General features: G+C 41.2%; 1 long non-coding RNA gene across 1 annotated transcript; it reads right to left on the bottom strand.

Moving 5' to 3' along the window:
- Nucleotides 1-1,495: 1,495 nt before the first annotated feature.
- LOC131466545 (uncharacterized) lies at nt 1,496-21,047 on the bottom strand. The gene is made up of 2 exons (XR_009241435.1): nt 20,940-21,047; nt 1,496-1,552 (listed from the first exon to the last, which is right to left on the bottom strand). It is a non-coding gene; the product is annotated as an uncharacterized LOC131466545 (long non-coding RNA).
- Between the last annotated feature and the right edge of the window lie 613 nt (nt 21,048-21,660).

Below are 21,660 nucleotides of genomic sequence, written 5' to 3'. Positions count from 1 at the left end.
CAGCACACAAGTGGAGGACCTTGAGGGTCAACTTCGCTGGGCCAGATATAGGAAAGGTCACACTGAACATGAGGTCTGCTGCAGTGGAGGTTTTATTAAGCAGGATCTAACTATCAGTGAGACTTCAGTGCAACACAAAACAAAGGTCCCGATTTCAAATGCAAACTATGCAACCTGACGGACATCGTCCCTTTACTTCAGCCGAGAATGGTTTTAAAGTCTGATGAAATCTTGAGTAACCCACAAGGATACAGAGATCCTCTCACACATGTTGGTAAGACTGACAGACACAGTAGCCAGAACTTCTCATATGTCAACTTACAATGCAATAATAAAGTGAATGTACTGCAAAGACAGGTACCTGTTGCGTAGGATTGCAAGGAATAACTTACTTCGGATTCTGATGTCTTAGTGGACCGACAATTGCACCATCCAAAGGGCAGAACTGGCCATGCAGAGCTGGTGAGGGCAGTATTGAGATGGACACATGATACAGGTGGAGTGGATTCAATTCAGAAGGGACCACTTACAGTATGGCCACTATACAGTTGTACCTGGTACTTTTTTTTTTTAGTACCTGCTCTGGTGAGCTTCCAAGTGAGCTGAGCTGATACTGTATATGTGTCATTGACAGACTGCCGGCCACTGATTGGCAGAGAGTGTCGTCACTGGAAAAGTCATGAGCGCGACGTCCGACACAAAAATCAAAAGGAACAGTACGTGAAAGATCGTGAGCCGCATCACAACCTCGTTCAACTGTATTTTAATTCAGCGACTGTGCTCCGGTCATGCAGGAAGTACTGAACTAATCTTTTTAACAAACTGATTCTTCAGTACAAAACAAGTGCTTTGCTCGTCACTAGTTTGTGCGTTTTTTTGTCTTGCGTAAAAGTGACATCACAGCATACAGCCACGTTGAGGCGGTGCTTTAAACGACTCAAACCGCACAGAGTCGAGCCGTGACGTGTCGTGCTACGACTGTATAGTGAAAAAGCACCATTCGTTTTTATTGCCCGTGTTACACTGGTGCCCCCGGCCACAATATTATTTAGCCTTAAAATGTAATACTCTGTATTGTGTCTGTGTTGCTGTGTATTTTTCAGGTGTACAAGGAGTTCTCCATGATTGAGAGCATTGATTGACACAGTCTTTGTCTTATTGTGATATTTCAATCTAATAGAAGAATCACTGAGTAGCTGCTGACGCTGCTTCCAATAGCAGGGTCTGTTCATATGGATTCTACAGCTTACGTAATAGTACAATATCCATTGTCCTATACGAGCTTGGTCACAAAATGATTGCCTTTACGTCTATGTAAATTGTAATTTGTTAATGCAAGAACTCATTTTATTCAGGCGTGTACAACGTGGTTGTTCTAGCTTGTTGATTAACTGCTAAGGTATAATGCATCCTTTTCGTTTTAATCACCATGTAATTATGCCTGCAACGTAAATAAATAATAAATAAAATAACAATGAAGAAAAAAAACAACTGACCTCAGAATGAGAACGTCGCCATGGTACCCCAGTGAATGTACTGATTCATCCGTTTCCTGCAAGCATGAACAAAATCAGTCATTGTCCCAAAATACTGTGGTTCACTGGCTCGAACGAATGCCAGTGTTAGATGTTTTATTTTCAAATGGCAAAAAGCAGAGGTTTGATGTTAGGACTCGATACATAATCATCAAGAAGAATCACTACCATTACTTGCTAATTAGCTGCTTGGATGCGAGATGCAGGATAACAGACTGCAAACTGCATTGACACAGATCACGGAGCCAAACAATCCACAATGTTTGTTGTTTTGGTTGCTAGAATATTCATTAGCATCTTCTGTACAAAAACAGCCTCTAAGCATGTTTCCCATCTCGTGACATTGTTCGACATGATTTGTTTTGGCTATGAGGGGAAACATTCAGTTAATATTTTTATTCTCCTTAAGTTTGTAAACATAAAATAAAACATTTTTCGATCCCTGGTTTGGGATGGTGACTGTACATAGAAGGCACATGGTGTGCGTGGGAAAGCATTGTTGTGTGGATTCCAATGTGCATTAGCGTGTTATTTGCATGTTTGCTGCGGCTGACTGATCACCCTATAGTATAGTTGGTTTTTTCTTATATACCCTCCAGGCTGAAGTAAGACTGAGACACAGCCCAGATCAAAAAAAAAAGGCTTCAACTCCTTCAGGCCAATAAAGGTTGTGTGTAAATGTGTTTCCTTGTTTGTGTGTGTGTGTGTGTGTGTGTGTGTGTGTGTTTTGAGTGCATGAACACATCTCCATGTGTTTGTGTGCCAGGATTTGTGTGCACCAGTGCCCATGCTTGTAGGCCTGTGATGCTTCCTTGCCTGACCAGCCATGCTCTGTTCAAACTACATATTCAGCTCTTTGCTTCTTTTTTCTCTTTTCTTTTTTTTTCGTCTTGTCCTTTCTCTCCTCTCTGCCATTCTCTGCATTTTAGGGTGTTATTAGATAGGACAACTCTTGCCTCTGGCAATTTTCCTCTCAGCACTCTACATCCAAAGGCATGTGGGTTTTTAAAAAGAGTAGGTGCCTGCTGTGAATGTGCAAATACCTTTGAGTCGGTGTATGCGCCCGCAGTGTACGACACATAAACTGCTGTAATATATAGTATAGAGTACATACAGGGTGCAGAACGAGTAAACGCACGCTTCACTGGATCACTTAAATTCAGATCAATGTCATTCGGCTCGTCTCTCGCCTCCCTGGATCTCTCTTGTCGGTCGTCCGTCCCCCATCATGCATTATGGTTCTCTCACCTAAATGACGGAAAGCCCACTCTACATCTGACCCCTTGCACATACAGCAGTGTCTCACAGATATGCAGAGCCAGACACATGCACAGTGTTGAATCCCAGTGGTTTCTTCTATTAAAAGGTCCAATCCATCATCACATATCATTTTAATATAGTAGAAATAAAATGATTCCCAGGCAGCCAAATGAGGGATTTCTGAAACCGGCATGCTGCAGTCTTAGCATGCGTAGAAAACTGCATAAGCCTGTAAATGCACGCACACTTGCACACAAACACATTGAACAGGGTCAATGCGCTCAACCAATTATGCCTCATGAAATACTGCTTTCTCCCTTTGTCTCTGTCTTTCAATCTGTGTCTGTGTGTGTGTGTGTGTGTGGGGGGGGGGCTCCCTGGGGGCGTATGCCATAATGCGTGCGTTCAGTGTTTTTTTTGTGATCCCACATTTATCCTTATCCAATATCCCAATATCCAGCTGTGTAATCCACAGAAATATATTAGCCATAAGTGTGTATGTCCAATTGTAGCCATCTTGAGGCTACTATATATGAAGCAGTTACAGACAGAGGGACAAACCGTCCAGAGCATACATGAACGATGTCCTTTCTGCTGTGCAAACTCCACTACAATTCCTTCAATTTCAATTTTAAATTTTAAATCCACAGTAAAGGTGCCAGCACAACGTAATGTTCATCAATAATGCTGTTAAGTTTCTATCTCAAGTCGCTGTATCATCAAGAGTGAAAATGTGGATTTGTGTGATTTTTACAAAATTAACTGAGGTTGAGGATGAGAGGCCAAAAAAAAACAACCCAAAAAGTAGTTTTTTTCCACATTCTTTTCCAATTTTCTATATCTACAGTACAGTCATTAAGTAGTTTCACACTGCTCAACTCACTGTTTACTCCTACAGAAACCACGAGCCTCATGAATGAGGAATGTCTGGCTAAAGTCAGTGATGAGTGTAACAATAAAAAAAATCACAAGCACTTTCAAGGGGTTACTGAGCTCCTCACTTCAAAGCGATGCTAACAAACCACTAGTGTGTTTTGTCAGCAGTTATCAACAGACAGTTGACTGTCAGTTGGCAGCAGCAGTCATTGATTGTTACCATGGAAACAAAGGGCTTTGTTTTAAGATTGCCTGGGGTCTGGTTAGTTATAATCTTTAAAGAAAGTGATTGGTATTGGACTATTGTAGACTCAGAGACAAGACGGAAATAATCAGAAAAATAAATCCCGCTGTAAAGTCTGTCTGACATGGAGCAGATCATCCTTCGCCATACTACGATTGATGCTGCGGGGGTTGAAAAATGATGAGTAATTTATATATTTCATAAGTTTCCTCAGCCTTTTTATGAAGCAGAGTCACAAGTCCCATCTGTCTCATCACACAGGGCCCTTGAAGCAATGCTGGCCTCAGCATCACCAGAGCTCGACACAGCAGTGTGGACCCCATTTTTCAACCTAAAACATCACAAGCTCATTTCAGGGGTTTCGAAAATGCATTACAACGCCATGTGGTACAAATGACAAGCTTAATTTTCTGAGATTTTACAAATCCATTCGAAATCCGTGGCACTCCGTGTTGCAGCAATCTTGTTCAAAAACATCATGCAAATGTAGAAGTCATCAGCCCTCTGGGTGGTTCGTTGTTACAGTTAGAAATGTATTTACTGTTTTCTCCCAACAAACAATATCTGAGCCAGTGTTAAGCGATTTCAGCTGAGCGATGTGGAATCAAGATGGGCGCAGACTGCACTGTGGAACGTATCCAAACAGATCTATTATAAGCAATATTGATCCATACCCAAAGATGGACACTTCAGAGCCGTATAGTGTGTTTCAGCATTGCAGTCTGAAAATGTAATTTCCCAAGAGAAGTTACATGTACAGCTAAGCCAGCAAAAAAAGATTCACCAGCTCGGCTGCTGCTCTTGACAGTAACTCCACTTCTACTGTGCACTGTGATGTACAACTTACGTAAAAATAAAACGATTCCCGGGTTTTTCCTCTGTGTCCACTTGATGGAATAAGTTAACTAAGGTCATGTTATTCACAGCGTAAGGGGGTCAAAGAGGTCGCAGGAAAAGGCCGGAGTTCATGCACAAATAGAGCAGCACCTGGGAGCAGCAAATAAACAAACGGGCCTTTGAGTAAAGAGCCACTGAACAGGCACCTCACCTTTAATTGAGGATAAGCAGCGTGTGGAGTTTTCTAGACTCATCTTCAGACTCGCAGAGAGGAGAAGAAGCCACCTACAAATGTGTTTTTTAACAGATTTGAGTATTCAAAGCAAAGCCTTGGTGTTTCAGCGAGGGAAGGTACGTAAATGTATAAGTCTCTTAGTGATGAAAAAAAAAAAAAAGGAAAGTGCTGCAGCACCAGGGAAAATTGAGTGCTCATAAAAGGAAATTCAACTCATCTAGGAAAACTGTTTGACCCAAACAGTCGAGTGTTGACTAACCAAGGTGCGCCCTGATGGAGACTGTTTAACATGTTGTTTTTTTAACTTTACAGATATCTATGTTTCCCTTAAGTGTTTTCTTTTTTCTACATCGGAGTGCCTTGAATGCCTTTCTTTTCTTTTCTTTTCTTCATGAGCTTAAGACTTTTCGCCAAATGACCTCAGAAGGATTTGTTGAGGTTCACACAAAAAATCACTCTTTTTTTGATAGAAGAAATTCTGTTAGGTCTACTACACTTGTTAGTTTGCAGAGCCAGAGTAGTGCCAGCTTCTCCAGTGTCCCTGGGCAGACACTGAACTCATAGTGACCGTGACAGTTGTGTGGGCACCCACATGAATGGAGTATATATACACTGCGATTGAGAGAAACAAAGGCGCTCCATATAGCAGTGCTTTGTGAATGGTTAGGAATATATAGGAGAATGTGAGCTGCGATGTAAAGCACTTTGAGTGGTCGTTAATATAGAATAGAAAAGTGCTATATAAATGGAGTCCATTTAATTTACCCTAGAGTACTGTACATTGGCCACCAAAAGTCACATTTTGCTGGCTGGGAGTAGAACTTTGATTCTTGAAACAGAATTCTTTCATCCGTTCTGATGATGGAATGTAGGCATTCGTCTGTACTCAGTAAAAGCCACGCGTGTTCATAGGCACCGAGAGACGTGGCTGTTGGTAGTCACTTGTTGAAGGGTCATAAACTAAGGTTCCACCGTTGCGATTTCAATTTACCCTTCAAATACTCGCGAGGACACTAAGTTGCATCTCGTTTGGAGGCGTGATGTCTCCCTTGCTACAACTCATTGCTACTTTGAGTGAATAGTTCTGTTGATGGCAAACACAGTTCCCAGTAGAGATGCATTCATGCGGTTTGTTTCTTTGCACATCTCTGCAGCTCTTTGCTCCAGTGCAGGGAAAATAGCAGCCAAACAATTCCACACTCCTCAAAACAAAACATCCCACCAACTGCTTATGATGCAATGCATCCTGAATAATGTAAATAAAACATGTGCATCAGTATATGTATATATATATATATATATATATATATATATATACACAGTATATACTGATGCACATCCAAAATCTACAAATATAAGCAATCTAATAAATATGAACGTAAATATGAATTTTTATGCACAAAAACAAAACTAATGCTTCCTTCTGCAGTGAAGCTGCAGCTTCAACTGAAAAATCCACTGTTATATGTTGGCACATGTTTGTTTCTGATTCTGACAACGTAATTACCTTCAATATCATGGTTTTATCTCGATATTGCCATTACAGTAGCAGTATTAGCTAAAAACAATTAAATCACATAATATATTGTTTACATTTATGTTACCTCCAGTTGTACTACTATGTATCAAATACTACCAAGTCATATCAAACGTTGCTAGAGTGGGTATTCATATTGTAAGCGTTTAGAGACTGTGGGAGAGAAAGAGGGAGAAACAGCATCAATTGTTCACACACACACACACACACACACACAGCTACAAGAGTGACTGTCCACTGTCCATGCTTCAGACACACACTTCAATTCACCTTGAATTTTAGAGACAAGAGATGTTGGCAAAAATGTGAAATCATCCTCTCATAGCGCAGCCACACGTCATCACCCACATGTGACTGACTGTTTGCACAACCCGCAGAGGCAGCGGTCGCCTCGGTTACGTGCTGCCACTGCAGAATCTTCCTTGTCTGCATCGCAGTGCATCTTACAAACAATTATTTTCAACGTCCCTAAAAAGCAAACCTGTTTTGATGACAGTACCAGTTTTATTGTCCACCGTTTACTAATTAAAGTTGCCTGTTAGAGCTAAATGATACTACGCCATCATGCAATACTGCCACTATGGCAGGAAGCCGAATGAATACGGTGGTTAGCTTTTGCGCGTGTGAGTTGTTTAAGCGAACGGAGCGATGGTAATCCGCTAGTGTAAAGATGAACTTCATATCAGGTCAGGTCATTTGAGGTTCTAATAATTTAGAAGTATTGAAGGCTGCAGCTGCCAAACTTCTTGACTTTTTTCCTACAGTGTTTATATACTGTTGGTGATGTCATGAAAATGGCGAAATTCAAACCCGACGAGTGTGCTGCTAAAGACCCGGGAAATGAGTGGCTGTCATCAAAATAGACATACAAATGATTCCTCCATTACACACTTCTGCAAAACTGCAGAAACAAAACATTAAAACACTGGATTTATTTCCTGATCCTTGCCAATAGCATTTGATTTCTGCTACCCAAGCTTTCACAAAAGTCCAACTTTTCTCTTAAGTGCTGCGTGACACACTCTTCCTTACCATATATTGTGACTCTTTGAGACTAACTAAGTTATTCAATTAAAGCAGCTTTTTTTTTCAGCCGAGATTCTTTTGTATGCAGTTCGTGGGGTACACTTAACGTGTCTCAGGGTAATCCTTATTGATTTCACATTTATTTGCCAAAGTGCATGCCTGTTACAAAATCACTTTCTCCCTCCCTCCCTCATTTTCCCTTTTGAAAGGATTTATTTATCTCATTTAAGCTCTGCGCACTTGAAAACCCCAGTTGAGAAGGGGATACTTAATGTGCATACACAGTAGCCTTGTGAAAGAAGGTGAAAAGTCACATGACGGTAGCCTGTCATAGTCTCTCTCTCCCTCTCTTACTCTTTCTTTTCCTCTCGCACCCTGCCTCCATTTCTTAGAATTGCTGAGTAGGGATTCTATAATGAGAGAACGGCGATGTTGGGAGAAAGAAAAAAAGAGAAAACTAAGCAGAGTTGTATAGATGGAGGGGGCAGAGTCAGGAGATCAGGATGTAGAGAGAAAATTCTCGGTCAAGGTCTTTCCTAATGAACAAATTATCATGCAAAGTTCCCACCCTTTCTACCCCCCCCCCCCCCATTGACATTTGTTTCTCCTTCTCTCTTCTTCCCTTTTGCACCTCTCTCTCTCTCTGCTTCAATGGATTGACCTTGGTTCCCACCTCACTCAAATCCTTTGCTCGTTGCCTCCCTCCCTATTTCTGTAACCTTGTTTATTTTCCTGTTTTCTTTATCTCTGCCGCTTCTCCTCTTTTCCAAGGTTTGCCCTCTCCTACCCCTCGTACTCCAAGCTCCTCTAGGCCTTAGGCGCTAAAACCTCTTTATCAGCACATCCCTGCAGTAGTCAGGTCTGACAGTCACTTTCACTACTGGATTGCCTGGTTTAAAACGGGCGCACACACAAAGTGGTGTCTGCAGAAGTTGGTTCTTCTACATCACAAATAGCATTAGATCCTCATGCAATAAAGCTCCACTTTATTAAATGTGATCATATACACAAATGTGCACGGGGGAAATGTGTGTGTGTGTGTGTGTGTGTGTGTGCACTCAATCAGATGTGTTAGTTCCCCCAATCTATTCCCTGCACCTTTCTCCACTTCTGTATTAGCCCACCTGCAATGTAAAGGTCGCCCACTGCAGCGGCGTTTGACTCTGCAGTCTGTTAAATAATAGCGTCGCTATTTATTGTTCCCAACTCTAATCTGACATCTATGTGCGGCCTGAGGGCTACACCATCTCCACGGCAGTGCGTGGCGACAGTGCACACTAGACAGTCTGGTACATGTCGTGGGCTTGTCAGGCCTATCATTTTTATCACTCTAACCATGTTAGTCTAGAGCTTGTAACTTTGTCAACGCACGACCTTTGTTTACCGTGTTTTTCATTAATTATGGATACAAAGTGGGGCATCTCCGTGCTCATCCGCTCTCCGGTGATGCCTCAAAACTTCACAGCTGGTAGATTTCAGCAAATGACTGCTCCGCCTAATATGACCCACCTGCGTGGCATTGATTACAAATGTGATTAAGCAATTTCAAGGTGAGTGCTTTTTTTTTGCATGAGATTTTTTTTTTTTTTAATGGACTCCGGATGACAATAAAATAAAATTAATGACAGGGATTTACTGAAAAGGTTACACTTTTAAAGACCTTGTTTCACAGATTCTAATTACACAACGTTTGCTATCAAGGACACACTGCATATGTTACAAATAAGAAATCTGCTCATTTCTGTAATGTGCCGACCATCTTATTCATGTTCATATTGTGAGTGATATTTTAACCACATGCACTTTAAGTAAGATGCACTGGACCTTTATTCATCCACATATAAATTCCCAAGTGAGCACGTCTGCTTGAAAGACCTTCTCTGATTACCTACCGTATGTTTCGTCATTAAAAGAATGCATTAACACACTACAAGCACACTTTTGTATCTGTTATTCAGATGACACATTGCATTTACCTTGCTACCTTGGCAGGACTTGAATGAGACAGCCCGCATGTTTTCGCTCTCTCTTTCATTATGTTCGCATCCTTTTAGTGAAGTGCTTCTCTTTGTGACTCTGCTTACAACGACTACACTTTCAAGGCTTTGAGGTTTCATTTAATGAACCTCGCACAGATTTGAGGATAATAATTTGCCTGCGATTAATCACACAGTGTGCGCTCAACCCCGGGGTCGTCTGCGCACAAGGTCGAGGACATCGAAGCAGCTTGTCCCATTTGTAATGACTTCCCTGCTCTCCACTTCTCCTGTGGGTCGTGTTTTCACAACCAATGTCTTGAATAGCACTTTCCTCCAGTGAGGAATAGTGAATAAATGAATGTGTGTGTGTTTGTGTGTGCATAAATTAAGGTTGTAACAATGAATCAATGTTGAATTAATCAACTATTTTAATCATTGATTCATCATTTTTGATCATTTCACACAATTTTTTTTCCGGTTGTGTTGCTTCATATAACAAAGAAATCATTCAAACTGATTTTTCTAGACAAAACAATTTGTGATTGTCATCTTTTGGAAGTTTGGGAAAGACCAGTCAACAGTTTCCAACATTTTCTGACATTTCATGTAGCGAACAACTAATCGATTCATCGAGAAAACAATCGATAGGCGCCGCTCTTCAGTACTGCGCAAAACAACAGCTCTGTTGTTTTCATGTCTGTCAAATTCTGTGATCTGTGGCATTTGGATCCGAATCTCATTAGCAAGCTGTCAATAATTTTTAACTTGTGCAAAATGTTTACGTAATGTTGAATAAACCTGGCGTTTCCTTTCTGGATCCCTTTTTTTCTTTTTTCTAAACTGCATAAATGGTTCCAGTATTTTCTGGATGTGTTTGATAATTACAACTTATGGTCATTATGGCATTGCAAAAAACATAAACGTATACAAAAATAAGACTGTAGTAAATATTAAACAAAACATTTACAGCACTAAATTGAAATAGAGTTTAATTTGGCATCAACCATTATGCAAATGTAGTATTTCCATTTTCCTTTTCTGACTACATGTCACTTCCTGGTTTTCAAAAAGCCAGCTGAACATCCCGGTCAGCTGTCAGCCAAAAATGCAGAGATGTTCCTCAGTCGGTGTCTGCAGAAGTTACCAAGAGTTACTAAAGTTACCAAAACCACTACTAAAAGACCATGAACCCGTTTTCAAATGATATTGGTAAGTTTTTAACCAGTTTAGTCCAGAAGGAGCAGGCTTACACTTTAGTGGAAGTTGTAAGTGACGCTCTGTGCATAGAGTCCACTGAGAACTGAATAAGTGACATAACAAAGGGAATTCCCCCATTAAAATAAAATCCTTTACTGCCAAACAAGAGGGACGAGAGCGTAAATACAGCGTGTGCCAAGCTGTCCCAATCTATTGGCAGCCTCTGGGCTTGTCATTTACCAGTCAAGGAGAGCCATTTTATCTTTGTTTGAAAAGCGCTCTCTTGTTCCCCTCGCCCCTGGTTCTGTTAGTCTCAGCAGCAGCTCCGGTTCAACATGTGTTGTGCCAATGTTATCTAAAGTGCCTCTCTTCTCCCTGGGGCTTACAAAAAAGGAACATGGAAAGCGAAAGAACCTTTCCCCATCTATCCAGGGAGAGAGAAAAAAAATCAAGGTAAGTGCAGCGTGTGCATGAGTGACTGAGAGGGATCATCTGTGTCAGCGTGTGCTTAAATGTGTCAGTCTCTCTGCGTGCGATTGTGCTTTAGTATCATAGTATCCGACTGTGTGTGTGTGTGTGCGTGTGTGTGTGAGTGTATATAGACACCTGTGTGTCTGTATGTGTTAGAGCGAATCTGTGCCTTATGCTCCGTGGCCCAGATGACTCTAGGTAATTGCTCCTTATCTGGTGGCCTGTCAGTTCACGTCAACGTGACAAAAGGAGGGGGCTAGAGGAGCGATTTACCCCCTCCATCCTTTTAATGATCATTATGAATGATTAATGCTCCATCGGTGTGTGTGTATCCGTGTCACAATTAGACGATAATGTTCATGCAAGTGTGTACTGGAGAGTGAGTCACTAATGAACAGACAGGTTGTGTGTGTGTGTGTGTGTGTGTGTGCACGCGCTGGGGCTTGTGCTGCCGCTCACCTCTCACTGTCCTTGGTTAATCGTAATTCACTGAACACACTTTTTTTGGCAAATATTGTCCTGAAAAGAACACTGTGTATGTGGGTCCCTGCGAGAGTTTCTGTGAACCCTTCAGGATTTGGTGAGCGGGCAAAAAGACAGATGAATTATAATAAAATAAAATAAGGCTCAAGAGAGACGGACAGAGCTGTTGAGAACGACGAGAAAAAGAAAGGGGGGTGAAAATCCACTAATGGGCTTATTGAGACAAATGCGTGTGCTCGTGCTCATATGTTCATGTATGTGCAAAGCCTATGTCTCTGTGCATCGGTTCCTTGAGTGGGCCTTTCAACCATGTCTCTACAGAAAATGTAATTGGTCTCTGATGGGACTGGCCCACTGGGTACTGACTGACGGAAACAAGCTTAAGATTGCTTCCTTAAATATTTCAGCCCATGTAAACAGGAGGTCTCCCTGCTCTCACCTCAGGCACAGTCAACACCACCACTTAGTGGGATGCCCTCGCCTGTGACAGAGGGCAAGCAAGAGAAAGAGAGTCTGATGAGGGTGAGTTATTTACTATGCACCTTTATGTGCAGCCCATCTGTAGGAACCAGCACATAGTGTAGTAACAACCTGTCATTAAACTGTTGTCCAGTAACTGGCAGTTTGAGCTGCATCTCAGAGTTGCTTCAAGTGGAGTTGCCAGTCTGCTACAACAAATCACTAGCTCATTATACCAACTTGTTTCTGTGTTGTTACATAGACATCTTATTCAACACTTCAGGATAGGGCGGAACCATCCGACCATCCATCTTCTACCGCTTTATCCTCCAGATGAGGATCGCGGGTGCTGGGCTAATCTCAGCTGACAAAGGGTGAAAGGTGGGGTACACCCTGGACAGATCGCCAGTCCATCACATAGAGACAAACAACCATCCACTCTCACTCTCACACCTACGGTCAGTTTAGAGCATCCAATTTACCCTAATCCCCAAAGCTGCATGTTTTTGGACTGTGGGAGGAAACTGGCGAGGAGAACATGCAAACTCCATGCAGAAAAAGGTTATCATATCATATTATCATATGAGATACCAGCAAACTATAAACTATTGTACTCTAATGCAACACTTTAGTTTGTTTCCTCCATCGTCAATTGCAAAACGCAAATAACAACAACAACAACAACAACATCATAACAATTAAAGTTCAATTAAAACTTTGTCAGCTCATCCTACGACTCCCTCTACACGCTAAAACTTTGCACAATTTGCAGCAATAGTTGTGTGGAAATCTTTCATCACCAAGCAAAACTGGACTGGAAACTGAAATATCTCTAAATTAAATGACATCAAATTGAATCAAATCAAATCAAGACCCAGGAGTTTTTAAATTTCACAAAATATTCAGCTTTTTTTATGAACAGTCTGTTTATTTTTTCTTAATTCCCTGTTTCTCTGCAGTGAGATACTGTGTAAAAAAAGAAAAAAGAAAAAGAGAAGGTTACCTTTTCATGTTGAATTTTAAAGGAATAATTGTGATGATTAAAGAGGATCTTTCCTCACAAGGTCACAGAGACTTCTACACATATAGACCAGAGGGAGACCCACATGCAGAGGTTGGGACGTGCTTCAGTTTTCGAAAACATCGAACTGAAAAGCAGAACTGAGGAAAAAAACAAAAACATTTCTGCATTTCTGGGTGAGAGAGCACAACACAAACTGACTGATGTGTGAGTGTGTGACACTGCTCTTATTATCTGACTGAATGGGCTTCTATGACCTTTCATATTTGTTGTATTGAATTTCTATAAATGCTTGATTCCACATGCTGCGACCCTGTTTTACACACATCGGACATTTATTTTTATTTTTTGCACGTGTGTGTGTGTGTATTTCCAGCTTTATTAAGGTTTAACTTTTAGCTTTAAGCAGCATTGTATCCCTGGAGACCAATTATGTGACAGGGATAAGAAAGCTGTCTGGTGCCAGTGGAGGGAGATGTAGGTTCTGACAATGTTCACTTCCTCAGGCAAGCTGCAGCGTTTTTTATATATATATATATATGTTGAGTGTCATATTTGAAATCAGAGTCTCCCCATTAGTTTACACATCAGTAACAATTATGGTTTTGATCAGAGTTATTGCCTCTTGAGCAGCATCACACAAGGAACATGCACAGCATGCGTTATTCAGTGTGTGGGAGCATGTCAGTGTCACACACTCAAAATTGCGGTCTGTCACGGCGTTAAGGTATTCTGGATGTGTCCGTGCCACTTGGTAACTATAGCAGAGACTGACAGAGGTGCTGCGGACAAAGTAGAGTCGGCATTTTGAATGACTTATCCTGAATTCAGACTGTGTCTGTCTCCAGAGGCGTGGATGAATGGCCTGATTCTCTCGATCCCTTTTCTCGGAGTTTCCAGCCCTCTCTTCTTCTCTGCTTCCTCTCTCCTTCTCTTTCAAACTTTCTCAATCTCCTGTCTCTCCAAATCCTTTTTTTTTTTTTTAATCACTCTCTCACTTCTGCCTCCCATTTGGCTGTCACTTTCTCCTGTCTTCTCTAGCCTGAATACTTCTTTCCTCAACTCCATTTCTCTTTGGCCTCAAACAAAACTCTACCCATTCTCCTATTCTTTTCTTCTCAACTATTTGAAAGTGTTTTTTTTTTCCCTCAATGTGCTGCACTCAGTGAGCTCCAACTCTGTTTCCATAGTGAGGAAAGGTCCACTTATGCCTTTTGCTATCCCTTCTTTCAACCGTGACCGAGTTTTCCTTCACACCACAACCTCGCTCATTCTTCATCTCTGCTACCTCCATTCCGAGAAGGAACTTGGTTTATTCCACTTCTTCTCCTGCCTCTCTTGAGTTTCTTGACATTGATTTCATATGTAATCACGTCACATTTCTGACCAAAATAAGTGTTATTGTTCCAAACAGCCACAATGGAAGGTAGAGTGATTGGTTTCTAGAAGTGGTAGAATACGATCAAAAAGACGTGGGGGGTGAGGAGTTTCCGAAATTATTCAATCATTCATCATGTATATTTTTATTTATCTAGTGTATAACAATTTCTCTAACTCTCTGCAACATAATAAAAAACAAAAAAACCCACAAAAAGTAGCCAGGTGTGTGGAGGAGGTGAGAAAGTGTAAAATATGCAATTTCTTCCTCTTTTTTTTTTTCAAAGTCTTATTTTCACAGTCTTCATAGCTTTTTCTGTGTACAATATGAACACAGTTAATTTTGGACCCGACTGCAACACAGTTAATGTAAATCAGGTTACGTGGTGCGTCGAATGCTGCGTCTGAGTTGGTGCAGCGGAGCCACCTATGGACCCATTTAAAACAGCTACGTATACTTTGTCCTTTAGAAACGGTCAGGGCACACTTTGTACAAACTAGTTTGTTTCAAGCACAACCCAGCTGAAGACCTCAGCTAACCTCTCTCCATATACGCAAGTGCTGCTTATTCCTCATCCTACGACTCCCTCTACATGTCACTCCCTCTCTTTGTGCTGTCTCCGCATCTCTCCCTCTGCATTCAGCGAAATGATCCCCAAGTGTCCCACTTCCTCCTCTCTCCTCCTCCTAGCCTCCTGTTCCCTTAAAGTCTCTTCCCATCCCTTTCAGCTCTCCTTACTCTCGTCCGCCTCCTCCTTTCCCTTCTCTTCTGCCTTTTTCCCTTCTTCCCAGAAGTCCCACGGCTAAAGATGACGCAGTCTGTATTTTTGGCCAAAGATGGGACTTAAGAGACGAAATATAAAAATAAAAAATGGCTTGACCTAAAGTGACTCACGCATTATTTAAAGAGAGCCCTAAAGAGGAGCAAGCAGAAGGATAGCTGCAGTAGACATACATTAAAGAGTCAACTGCACATTGAGAAAAGCCTAAATTGCACATCCATGCTGCACATACACCGAGTTCCTGGATGTTACATACATAAATAGAAACCTTTGACCATTTACTACATGCAGCACATACACATACTGGTTTTAAAAAGTCAGCAGGGAGTAGAAAGGCAGGTAGGACTGGATACAGAATCACATACCATCCAAACGTGTGGTCTATAATTAGAACATTGGTCAATGCAAAGCTCTGCAGACTCAGCAGCTTAGAGACACATACACACACACACACAGTGTAGGCATTGGTACTGTAGTGAGACAGGCATTAAGTTACCGTTATGCGACTTTCATTCTTTCGCTCCTAAGAAGCAATAAGATTATCCACTGTATCTACGACATCATTGTCTTTTGTGTCATTAAAATCAATAGATATTTAGTCCAGTCCATTAAGATCTATGCGCGCAGCTCGTTTTTATAGTGAACGAGAACAGACAGGCGGAGTACAACATTGCCCTGTGTTATGTCATAATGAAACCATTTATTGCAAGAAATGTAGATACATTTCGACTTGGTATTGATGGCTGTGCTCTTTAGATGCTCCCTGCATTGGACAATCAACCTGCTACTGCTACCTGCTACTGCTATCTTGCTGTGCAAGACAAGGAGCACAACGCAGAACAGCCCAGTTCTGAAACCTTCCCAAGCAAGAGAGTGAATAAGTAAAGCTTTGCCAGTGGCAGCAGTCTGAGGCAGCATTGCTGCAGCAAGAAATGAGTGAGGGAGGAGTGTTATTAAACTGTCTTTGTGTGAGAATGGCTGTGATTCAAGCACGATTGCAGTCAGCTGGCTCTGAGCCCGACTACAGCCGAGGCGTATGACTAGCATGTCCTGCGTGAACAAACCCAAGGTTTCAATTGTTGTCTCTTTCCTCTTGGCGATTCTTGGTCGTTTAAACCGTGCATGCTCGCTTATCCTTTTTTGGTTTATCGCCCATTTGTGATTCATCCTGACGCTCCCCAGAAAAGAAATACGTTTTTAATATATTTTCCATATTTCCTGTTTGAATAAATCCAAGCCAGTTGAATATTTAATCGTGAGCCAACTACTGCATCACAAAGATTATTCTTCTAATAATTCTGCAGCAAAGCACGAAAACACAAAGCACTGGAGAACAAATGTTTGCCCAAATATAAATAATGTGTCTCTAAAGAGAATGATATTTGGCTAATGAAAGTGGGGTTTAATTAAATGAATTAAGTAGCGGTCTACATAATAAGTGCAATTTGAAAAATAAAAACGTGGATGAAGACCAAGGTTTTCAAAATAAAACATGTTCAGCATGAACAATTAGCATCCCTGAAGTCAATCATTTGACTTGCCTCAAATGAATGATGAAAGAGCCCTTATTGTATCTTCCTGAATAAATAATAAATAAATAAAAAACATTATGTTGGATACAATGAAGAATATAAATATAGTACACAACAAGTACAGTCTCTGCTTTTGACTGAAACGGTTTCAAAGGTTCCAGTGATCAGACCCACTGTGCCACAGTAAATGTTCACGTGTCAGTTTGTCAGTCTACTGTACACGTTATCGGACTTTTTTTAGTTTTCACTTTTAACCAAGTTCAGCCACTAAAAAAAAACCCGTCTCAGCATTTTAGACTCATACTCAGTCTGGCACAGACATGAGCTCTGAGTGGGAACATGATCAATAATTTATCTCTGCTTATGAGCAGACGGTCTGTTAGGGTGTGTTCTGTGTTTCTGCGTGTGTTTTTTTTAGTGAGTGAATATTGAGAGCATATGTGTGTGTGTGTGTGTGTGTGTGTGTGTTTCTGCTGAAATCAAAGTCCAACAGTGACACTTTAAATTATCAGCAACATTCGCCGTGTGCTCAGAATGAGGAGACCTTTAAAATATAATTTCTCGACACGATGTTGCCAACATGTAGTCTGTTGCCAGCAATTTTAACGTGGTCATGGCAACATTGTTACCATGGCTTTTGTAGTTGTTAGGGACAGGGGAAAACATGAGACTTACTGTAACAAAAGGCCTCTCCTCTTAAGAGAGGAGAGGCAAAGTAAAAAAAAACTATAACAGAGGATTTATAGACATGCAGGTAGTAGCAAAGCTCTTCTATTGTCACTTATCTGTTCTCACTTGGGCTTCAACACGTCTATGTACATGTCAATATGTTGTATGTGGTACACGGAAAAATAAGACACCTGAACACATTAGATTAAGACATAGTGAAGCTGCGTGGATTATCAATAGTATTTTCACATTACGGGCCATGCAGAAGACACGGGTTTGAGACCCGGTGGAAACAAGGGCCTTTCTGCATGGAGTTTGCATTTTCTCCCCCGTGTGTGCATGGGTTTTCTCCGGCTTCTCCTGTTTCTTCCCACAGTCCAGAAACTGGAGGTGAAATGAACTGTCTGCCTAAACTGACCGTAGGTGTGAGTGAGAATTGTGTGTTCTTCATCTCTATATGTTTGCTCGGTGATGGACTGGCCAATCTGTCCGGGGTGTGCCCCACCTATCGCCCTATGTCAGCTGAGATTGGCACAGCGACCCTTTGAAATTGGTAGATAATGGATGGTTTCGCAGAGTCTCAGTAAAGTTACCTTGGCAACATTTAGAAGCTATGGCATTCAGGAGGTATTATGTTTGAATATGTGTATAAACTCTTTAGAATTTTTTTTTTTGCTTTTCCTAGCTGTACAATAAGCTTTTTATAATGTACTTAAGGCAAAGGCCTTGCTTTACAAACGCCCTTTATGTTTCGCTAAATGTTTCTTCAGTGTCCAGAACAGACAAATCAATCACAGCATACTTTATTACTTACACAGACAAAGAAGAACTACATTATTTCCGGTACGCAAAGGACACTGCAGGTCCCTGACACACTATTTTCTTCTTCTTTTTTTTTACACACTGGACAATTAAACAAGCCCATGGTATTCAATGCAAAAAAATCTTAAATCTTAATGTAAATATTTATTCATGAGATCGACTAATCCATACCAAATCAGTACAACACAATGAATGCATACACAATAACAGTCATAGTCGCTCTTTCCTGCAGCTCTGTCCTGTCATCCCTTTCTCCGTCTTCACCCTTGTTTCACACAAAACAGGCTCAAGCTCAAGATACATAATCACTTCCACTGTGCACACACAAACCACACTCTTGCCAACTTGCTCACTGACAACTATCAAACCCACCTCTCTCTCTCACACACACACACACACACACTCTCGCTCTCTCTTTGTGTGTGTGTGTGTCTCTCTCTCTCACTACAACATCATGCAGACACGGTGCTATAGGGCTATTCATCTGTCTGGAGCAGTGGTTTATGAAAGGTCAGTCTTTGAGTTATGACAGAATCTCCTGGCCATAACAACAACCAAGCGTGGGTGGCAGAGCGGTGACTCTGTGCATGTGTGTGACAGAGAGCATGGGTAGACCTGTAATGAGTGTGTGTGTGTGTGTGTGTGTGTGTGTGTGTGTGTGTGTGTGTGTGTGTGTGTGCGGAGCTGTCACTGGACAGCAAAAGTGGAGGAGGGAGAAAATGAGCACCGAGCTTGTGGGTCGGCAGAAACAGTTTACCTCGGTGTGTGTGATAGAAGAGGACAGCTTAAAGGAAAGACAAATAGAGTGGAGGACTGGAGGAAGGAATATGAGATGATGACACAGCTCATGAGGGGGAAAAAGCAGTGGCAGAGATGGAGGGAGCGAGGCAGAGAAGGGTCAGCAAGATAAGAGAATGCCCAACAGGTTCCAGGAGAAAGGACAGACTATCACAAGGGGGATGGGGCTAAATGAGAGATTCGGGACTATTTTGTGTGTGTCAATACATGTACGTCAATCTGTGAGTGTCTTTGTACAAATCCATCCATGTGTGAGAGTGCGTGTGTGTCTGGCAGCCACAGAGGGGCAGATGCTGCTCGCGCTCCGGGCCTGCTGCTTTATGGCCTCCGCGGAAACGCTTTTGTGCCAACCATAGCTCTCATGCACAGCCAATCACACGCCTGGGTCCACGGTAGACGAGTTAATACACATACACATATATATATACATATATATATACACACATATATATATATATATATACATATATATATATATATATATATACACACAGCATGTACATCAGCAGGAGCTCACGCACGAACCAGAGTAATGAGAGAAAAGGATAATAAATGCAAAGTGTGTGTCTCAGTGGTGATCGTGTTCATTAAGGTGCAGTGTGTGTTGGTACACAGCAGGAGGCTTTTGGAACACACACACACACACTTTAATTCACACTTGCCCACGTACACACACACACACACACACACAGTTTTCCCTTAGGTTTTGGAATGATCATCTGTAAGGGTCAGTCACCATAGAGCTCAAGTCACATGCATATTGTTTTGTCTTAGTTAGGTTATATTTGGTGTTCATTGCTTACTGTTGCTGTAGGTCATTTCCTTGGTCCTCGGGAGAAACCATAAGTTACATGAACACCTATCACTTAATGATATGGATGCACCAAACAGGTGATAGCCGTAAGCTCATAACAAGTGTGGATTGAGATAATGACTTGAAAGAGAAGAGTATCAAAATATTGTCATGGCAACTCTGCAGTAAGTTCAACCATGTGACTTTTTCAGGAAATCAATTCTAGTCATGCCTCTGCTCTGCTCATCACGCCTGTGACAGCGTCAAGACTTGTTCTGCAGATAAATCTTGTCTCGTATGAGACGCCAGGTTCCTCATTCGAAGATCCCTGTGTAAGATTTGTACTTACATTTTTATGAATTGTTATGTTACACAGTTAATAAACCCTAATGTTTGTTTTACAACTCAATATTGTGCATTATGAACATATACAATCTATTCTCATTTATATTTCTCATGTCACTTCTCACTATAACAAATGAGACAATTACTCAACTACTTATATGGAGCAAAGCAACCATAGTCACATTTAAGAACAATCTGAAAACTTGTTTTAATAATATAAAAAACCAAACTCAAACCAATAAATCAATTATCAAAAGTGGTTATTCTGGTAATTGTTTCAGCCCTAGTATAATGTAATTCAGTCTTTCTGTCTGACAGCAGTAACACAGCCCATCTTAATCCAGTTTGGATTACACTTGGCAAACAGATTGGGTGTGGGGTCATGACCTGATCTATTGCTTCGTCTTTTTTTTTTCAACTTAAAAAAAACTTAATTTTCCCATGAGGAACTTCACATGTGGAGGAGCAGCCGCAGCGTATATCCACACCCACTGACACACAAATAAACACATGGTGGTACAAAAAAGAAAATCTATAGCTAAGCCTAATAATTAAATAAATAATACATTCTCATTGAAGGGGCAATCCATCAAAGGTCAACGTCACAGCAAGGTGCATTTAAATCCAAGAAGGGTCTTTAATTTAGTTACAGATTACATACCAGAAAGGATGTTGCCGTTTCCATTCCTTCACTCGCTCTGCTTTTTTCTCCTTCGTCTTGGGGTTATGTGGGCGGAGCCTTTCCTCTTTTCCACTTCATAGCGCGAAATTCATGCTCTGGCTGCTGTAGAAACGTGGAAGCACAAAATGGTGGCATAAATATTAGGAAAAGCCCTTTTCCCGGAATAAATATAAAAGACTAAGTCTATGAAAACTAAGTGGGGTTTTTTTGTAATTTTATTTTAAAGTGATTAGACACTTGAACAAACATACTTATGGGTTGTATATTCACTTCCTGCTAATAAAGCAGCTCAATGCTCACTAGACGTTTAGAACCCCCTGAAAGGTACCGGTGCACTCGTCATTGCTGCAGTTAAACAGAATTACTGCTGTAAAGAATGGAGACATAATTGTCATTAAGTCCATTAACCGACATTTCAGTAAAATGCACGTGGGCACTCACACACACACACACACACACCATTCACAAAGGCTGACTAATGAGACACTGAAGGACGTTTTATGACTGACAAGCTGTAGCTGATACAGCCAGAGATGGGCAGTATTTCTGATACATGTATTTAAAATATTTTTTTTTATTATTATTATTGTTATTTATCTTTTTTTTTTGTATTTAATCCAGATGAAATAATGCAATGACATCATAGGAACACAAAAAGGTGTGGTGAGCTACTGCAGATTGGACGACATGTGCTTGGTGC

Source organism: Solea solea, chromosome 10, assembly GCF_958295425.1.
Source record: "Solea solea chromosome 10, fSolSol10.1, whole genome shotgun sequence".
Taxonomy (NCBI): domain Eukaryota; kingdom Metazoa; phylum Chordata; class Actinopteri; order Pleuronectiformes; family Soleidae; genus Solea; species Solea solea.
Note: the sequence above shows the minus strand (reverse complement) of the source record. Positions and strands in the feature narration are given on the sequence as shown.